The 7,554-nt window shown below is 36.7% G+C and overlaps 1 non-coding gene across 1 annotated transcript; it reads left to right on the forward strand.

Moving 5' to 3' along the window:
- The first annotated feature begins 960 nt into the window (after positions 1-960).
- Positions 961-1,035, forward strand: Trnaa-ggc (transfer RNA alanine (anticodon GGC)). Its single transcript has one exon. It is a non-coding gene; the product is annotated as a tRNA-Ala (tRNA).
- The last annotated feature ends 6,519 nt before the right edge of the window (positions 1,036-7,554 follow it).

Here is a 7,554-nt window from a genome sequence, read left to right on the forward strand (position 1 = left end):
GTCGGCCATTCCGCAGCAGCCGATTCAGGCACACAAAAACACCAAAGTTCGTCTATTGAGGCGGCATCCGCTCCTGCCGACTATTCCGCGACCATTGCCGCCTGTGAGGAAAGTGATGTGGCGCCGGTCGACGTCGGCCATTCCACTGCCCTTGCCGCCTCTAAAGAAATTGGTGCGGCGCCTCTCAACGCCGTCCATTCCGCGACCGTTCCGTCGATGCACGACCTAAACTTTTGTCTGTCTGCGACAATTTGGACGCCTTCATCGTTGGGGCTGCATAAGCATTACTAAAGCCCGAAAAATAAATATGTCAAGCTGCCATTTCGATGCGTACCTGTTTCTGTCGGACAATCCGCGGCCGCCGATCAAGGCACAGCGAAGCAGAACAACGTACATTCTATACAATAACCCCTATCCATCACGTAACATTTCTCTAAAATAAAAAATGCGTTTATTTGGTTAAATTGGCAAAAATTTGTATTTATGAGGAGGCGTGGCGCCTTAGGCTAGGGACAACACGCTTTTTTCATCGAGGACCAGATGATTGCAAGTCGTGACCATCGGCGACCTGCTAACTCTTAGAATTCACCACCGTGGGCTGATAATAACATTTGTTGGACGTTTATTAACTTAATTACCGTTAGCAAAGAAAAGAATTACGCAAAAAGAAAAACTGTAGTGAGCTTAATAAATTGTCATAAGGTTTAAAGTTGAAACATATGTACACACATATATGTGTGCTTACAACTGAGATCTAGCCTTTCTGAAGCTGCTTTTCTAGCCCTTCTGAAGCAGCTTCAGAAAGGCTAGATCTCAGTTGTAAGCACACATATATGTGTGTACATATGTTTCATTGTATTATGATATGATACTGGCGATCCCCTTCGTTATGAAGCTGCTTGTACTAACAGATTGAGCAAGCATTGACGTATGGTTGTTTCTCGACTCGTTCCCTTCTGAGCCTGCATAGCTCAGTTGGTAGAGCGACGGTCCCGGCTTGACCGGAGGTCGTGAGTTCGAACCTCACTGCAGGCTAGTTGTTTTTCTAGTCTGCTCTGCTTGCATCATTGATCGACAGATTCGGTGAGTCTGCAATGGCTTTTCGGTGTAAGGTTTAAAGTTTTATCAAAATTTAGTTTTAAATTGCATTTGACAACATCTCAACAGCAGTTTATCTTTATTTAAAAAATAAGTTGCGAGCCGGATTAATTGAGTTTGGTGACACCTGCCTTAGGTTAGTTATTCTCACACTGTGAGCCGCGGCACTATGGTGCGCTCTATAAGACTCTTAAATGTGCCGCGATTTGGTAATATTGGACAATATAGTTTTGCATTTACAGAACATACAAGACCCAAAACGAACACGCTGCCCAGTGATGACGTGTAACTTAGCAGTCTAATACAGCGCTCCGCGATCTTTTTCCACTTGCGGCACAACAGAGCTAAAACAATTCGGCGACCACCTTCTAAATATATATTTCGAACGACATCAGGCATCAGCAAATATCCTATTGACAGTCATGAGAAAACAAGGATTGATTTCGGATGAAACGCGCTAAAGGCGCACAAAGTTTTACGTAGTACATTCCTTTGTCTTGTGATTTTGCGTTTTTTATGACTTCTAAAATTTCTTCTTTGTTTAGTCAAAGTCCCACTTGCCATAGCTCATTAGAAAACAGAGGGATTTTGATTAACATTCGAAAAATGAAACCTGTCGTTGGTGTTTTTATTTTTTTGCCCAATTTATTTTTCAAAACAGCTAACTGCAATCACAAAACGCCAATAATATATTTACAATGATTTTTTAAGGGTCTTAAGCGCATGGTTGATCTCTGTTTCCACTTTAGTGTCTTGGTTTGAAAACAATTTTAATTATTGCATGTTTATACTGGTAGTTAAGTCAGAATATTATGGAAAGTTTATAAAAAAAACTTATGGATTATTAAAGATATACATTTTTCGCGTCTCTATTGATTATTAAAGTTACCCTTAAAAACTAAGTAGCACACCTCTGGCGCGTCGCGGCACACCGGTTTGCTGAGCATTGCTCTAAGTCTAATATATTGCAAGTTGTGTTATTTTGTTAACCTTTTCACGACAGATTGCACTTGTAGACCGTTTACAAATCATTTTGATTTAAAAATCGTTAAAAAGAAACGATTGCTGGTGTTTGACAAAATGAAACACCCAAGCATTCTCAAGCAGCCCGAGCTGTTCACTTGGTAAAAGCTGTAACGTGCTTAGTACGCTTACCAACGTGCTTAGTACGCTTACCCATCCTATAAATAATTTTTGTCTGTACTGTCAAACGTATATCTAAACCTACAATGTCAATCTCACATAAAGCTAAAACCTTACTTGATTACTAAGCACAAACTACAACACTTCTTAACTTCGTTCTTTAAGCTACAATGCACTTGAAAAAACACAATCAACTGTTATTACGTAATATAATGTATTGTTGTTATAATCTGGTCAAAGAAGTTCGTGATATGAATAAATGAAGTTTTCACTCATCCGTCAAAGTAAAAGAATTGCACTTTTAAAAGCTAAAATAAGACAAAATAAGCACAAATCTTAGAAACAAGCATGGTATGGTAACCTGTCTATTTTAAACGGTAGTGTAACCTGTCTAGACTAGATCAAACGTTTAGTTTTACGCATGTTATTAAATTAACGGTTAATCAACAAGGGTTGCATTTGCATCTAAGATTTTTTGGCATAAAATAGCTTAATTAAATTTAAAAAGGAAAACGCAGACAACTTTATGCTAAAAACTAGTAATTTAAAATATGTGGTAATCAGGCATTTTATAAACATAATTTGGACTTTTTACAACAGTTAACACTATAAGAATGTTATTGTCACATCTTAATGAGATATTGGGTGCTGCTTTAGTGTTTTAGGCTTAAAGCATGGAGTCGAACTGGAAGTTTATGAACAGGTTTAGGTTTAATGTTGACCGAACCGTAACCAAACCTGAATCATTTTTTGTAAGATTTTAAGGAGCCGAACCGGAACTGAACCTAATAATTTGAAAGAACCTTAACCGAACCCGAACCGGTAAACGAAATCGGTTCACTCCAGCATGATGTCACAACTTGTATTTTACAGAGTCAAGTTGCGCCATGTTTTATATTTTATGTTTTTTAATACGTCACGTAACTTAGATTAAATGACTTACGACTGAAATATTAAACTCGTCTACATTTATTAACCCACACTTTTAGATTTAACGCAACTTGTATTGTATCCGAACCGGAACTATATGAACATGAACCGATTTTGAAGTAACAACGGTCAAACCGGAGCTGAACCGAATCTTTGAAACTGCTCGAAACCGAAACCGGATCTGAACCGGATTCCGAAAAAATCCATCAACCCAAACCCTACCTGAGCCGGAAAAATGAACGGTTCGACTCCCTGGCTTGAAGATGGGTTATGGTCCGGTGATTATTTAAAATTGGCCAAAAGCATTACATGCTGCAAGTGTCTATCTCTAAGTTGTGTTCTACACTTGCTCTTGAAAAATTTTATTGACGAAAACAACTGTTCGCATACATAAGTGCTGCTAAACATTGACGCCATCTTTTGTTATGATTTAAAGTTATTGCTTGAAATTAAGATATTGAAAGTCAAGCTATACCGCTAATACAGCTTCGGTGCTAATGACTTTGATTTGAATTCTGCGCACTGCAGCTCATAGCTCTGCACAGCAGCTAATTTTATGAAGAGTAAAGACACAACACTCTTATGGAGGAGTTTTACTAGGAATCAGTTCTACAAACTCTTCGAAAACATGAATCTTTTTCCCTATTCTACACAAGAATACTGCCAACTAACTGTGGTTTTGCTGTGTAGACAGTTATTTATACGTGAGAAAAAACTAGGCTACACTATATGGATGATAAAAACCGGGGAACATACAATACGACCAACAAGGCAACAATATCTAAAGCAGAATAATCTATATATTAGATCACAATTCTACATAGCATTACGTAAACGACATGACAAAGCCAAAAACACAATAATATCCAGGACAGAATAAGATCTGAATTGTCTGAATAAGATCAAAATATGTTAGAGCACCTCCTAAATCGGAATATATACCGTAGCCTAAATGGGCAAAAAACGCCTAAAAGTAAGGGGAAATCATGACACGATGGGGGCCGCCGGTGGCCATTATTGTTCGTATTCCAAAAGGTTTAAGACTTATTCAGCTTTATACTTTATTACGACTATAGGTCCTATTTTGGTCTTATTCCGAGCTGTGTTTTATTCCGATAAGACAAAGTATAATTTGCAGCCAAACATGTATTACGCCAAAATCGTCGATGTGGGTTTTGATTTGTTGACTTGAATTTAGCTACAGGCACCAATGAAAAATTGGCAAATGCGAAATTTTTTAAAAAACTGTGAACATGCAAAGGATTTTTAGCCAATTGTCTGGTCGCAGTTGTGCAGTTGCGCAGTTGCGCAGTTGCGCAGTTTAGAGGAAACTATGACCACAATGCCAGCTAACTTCACCAAATCGATAGTATAGTAAACAAACTTCCATTGCTTGTCAAAGCCTACATTTATTACGCACCACCTTGTGGAATTTTTGTTCGCAGTATTCAGTTGCACGTGGAAATTAGCTATTATTGCTTAACTGTAAGTATATATATTAAAATATTTAAAAACAACCGTTATGTTTTGCATTTCTATACCGGCCGCTTACAACATCTGAAACATAGCGATTTACATTTTGTCAACCTAATTAATGATTGCATATTAAACCAAATAGCCGCGATTTTTTCGCGCTATACGTACGTTAATTTTTTTTTGTCTTTTCTTCAAATCGGGTTCAGTTGCGAATTTGGGCACAACTTTCAAAGAGTAACAGGACTTTATCTTACTTGTTTTATAGCGTCATAAAGAATAACGTCATATTGCGTGTATTTAATGTTAGATCTTATTTTTGACCCGGCCTGCCACAATATTTTATGTTTCTTATGCTGCCCGCGGTAAAAAAATCATCGCCCACCCCTTGTTCTAATGGAATGTTAACTAGAGGGGCGGGTACGTAAAATGGCATGGAACGCTGAATATGACAGTTCATATTACTTATCTTTTGAACGGAAAATCAAAACCTTTAAATCACTTGAGGTTGACATAATACAAATGTTTTTAACAGAGCAATATGTAAGCAACATATTTATACCAATATGGTTTATTAAAGATGACGCAAAACAATCTGTAGAATGGCACATACAAGGTGATAAAATAATGTCGGCACCTTTCGGAAGCAGAAAGCCAAAGCCACAAGAAATCACGTCTTAAACTGTAAAGGAGGTAGGCAAAAGACAAAGGTGGACTCGAATGTAACAGCGCTGATTCACAAATCTAAATCATTAGACGAAGTATAGCAGTAATGCCTTTCGTTCACTAACTCATCAGTCAGCAATACTACGTTGTACCCGAAAACTTTTGTTTCACAGGTCAACTTGGTGGTTGCAATGTCCACTTTGAAATCAGTAACACGTCAAATTCGGGATGTACTACAGTACGTGGTGGGTTCAATGAGCCTACAAGAAAGCTCCAACCCCCATATCAACCCTAATCCATTGACTCTTCTACTCTCATACATTTTTATCTTTTTTTAGGGTATTTAGTCGAATGCCTTAGTTTGAAGTTATGTGCTTTATTTAAAATTTTATTATAAATTTGAACTCTTTTATCTCAAGTTTTGGACTTAAAACGATTAGATTGTTGCATGAGGTTTTTTGGTATTTTTAGTTAAAAATTGCTAATTTAGATGACAATTTTATTGGTTTAAAGTTTTATAATAATGATATGTAAGTGGTTATAGGGGATGCCTTGCTTAATGACTTGACTGACTCGGGCAATTTGATTTGACTTTGACCAACCCGATTTAAAGCCTAAAGTCATCCTTAGGTAAACTGCTAAACCAACCAATGCCGTTAACTGTAACATATTACTAAATCAACCCCTAACCGAACCTTTAACCCTAAATGAACTAATAATATTAAAAAACGAAAAACCTCAAACCACCCCTAGCTTAGCCCACAGTCTTTATCAATTTTAAATCAATCTATAACTAAACCTGAACACTCCTAACCCAACCACTGACAAAACCCTGACCAAAGCATGAACTATTCCTTTACCTACCCTAAAATAATGTTTCTCAACCCAAACAGTAATATATAGTCTACTTTATCTCACCATTTAATCTACCGTTAACCCGAGCAACTTCCTAAATCAAACATTTAGCCTATCCTTAATTGGATTACTCTATAAAACCCCAGCAAACTTTTAACCCTACCATTGCCTGAAATTTAACTGCCCCCCTAACACAAACAGCTAACCTAATAAACCGAAAACCCAACCAAATTTCTTATTGGAAACCCTTATCTTAAAGTAACCCTACCTCAACCCGGCACCCATTGTTATCCCACCCAACCCCTTACTCTATCATTAAATAAATTCTGATCTTAATTACAAACTAATTTCTCAACCTATCCCTAACCTGAGCATTAACAACTCACCTAATTTTTAAACCCTAACCGTAAGCCTTACAATTACCCTAACTAAACCCGATAGCGAAAACCTCTAACCTAATCATACACTAACTTAAATTTAACAAATAACCTAATCATTTATCCTTAAATTTAACCCTTATGCAAAACCCTAAACTAACCTTAACTAAACCCGATAGCGAAATCCCTAACCTAATCATACACTAACTTAAATTTAACAAATAACCTAATCATTTATCTTTAAATTTAACCCTTATGCAAAACCCTAAACTAACCTTAACTAAACCCGATAGCGAAATCCCTAACCTAATCATACACTAACTTAAATTTAACAAATAACCTAATCATTTATCCTTAAATTTAACCCTTATGCAAAACCCTAAACTAACCTTAACTAAACCCGATAGCGAAATCCCTAACCTAATCATACACTAACTTAAATTTAACAAATAACCTAATCATTTATCTTTAAATTTAACCCTTATGCAAAACCCTAAACTAACCTTAACTAAACCCGATAGCGAAATCCCTAACCTAATCATACACTAACTTAAATTTAACAAATAACCTAATCATTTATCCTTAAATTTAACCCTTATGCAAAACCCTAAACTAACCTTAACTAAACCCGATAGCGAAATCCCTAACCTAATCATACACTAACTTAAATTTAACAAATAACCTAATCATTTATCCTTAAATTTAACCCTTGTGCAAAACCCTAAACTAACCCTAACTAAACCCGATAGCAAAAGCCCTATAGTCAACCTCTAAGCTAACCTTATAAAAACCCTAAACCTACCCATAAACAAATCTGATAGCGAAACCCTAACCTAAACCTTATGAAGACCCTAAACTAACCCCCTAACCTAATAATTAACCCCTAATCTAACCATAATAAAAATCCTAAACTAACCTTAAATAAACCCGGTAGCGAAACCCCTAACTTAACACTTAACCCCTTACCTACCCCCCTAACCTAATAATTAACCCCTAATCTAACCCTTACGAA

This window comes from Ascidiella aspersa, chromosome 7, assembly GCF_963924565.1.
Source record: "Ascidiella aspersa chromosome 7, kaAscAspe10.2, whole genome shotgun sequence".
Taxonomy (NCBI): Eukaryota; Metazoa; Chordata; class Ascidiacea; order Phlebobranchia; family Ascidiidae; genus Ascidiella; species Ascidiella aspersa.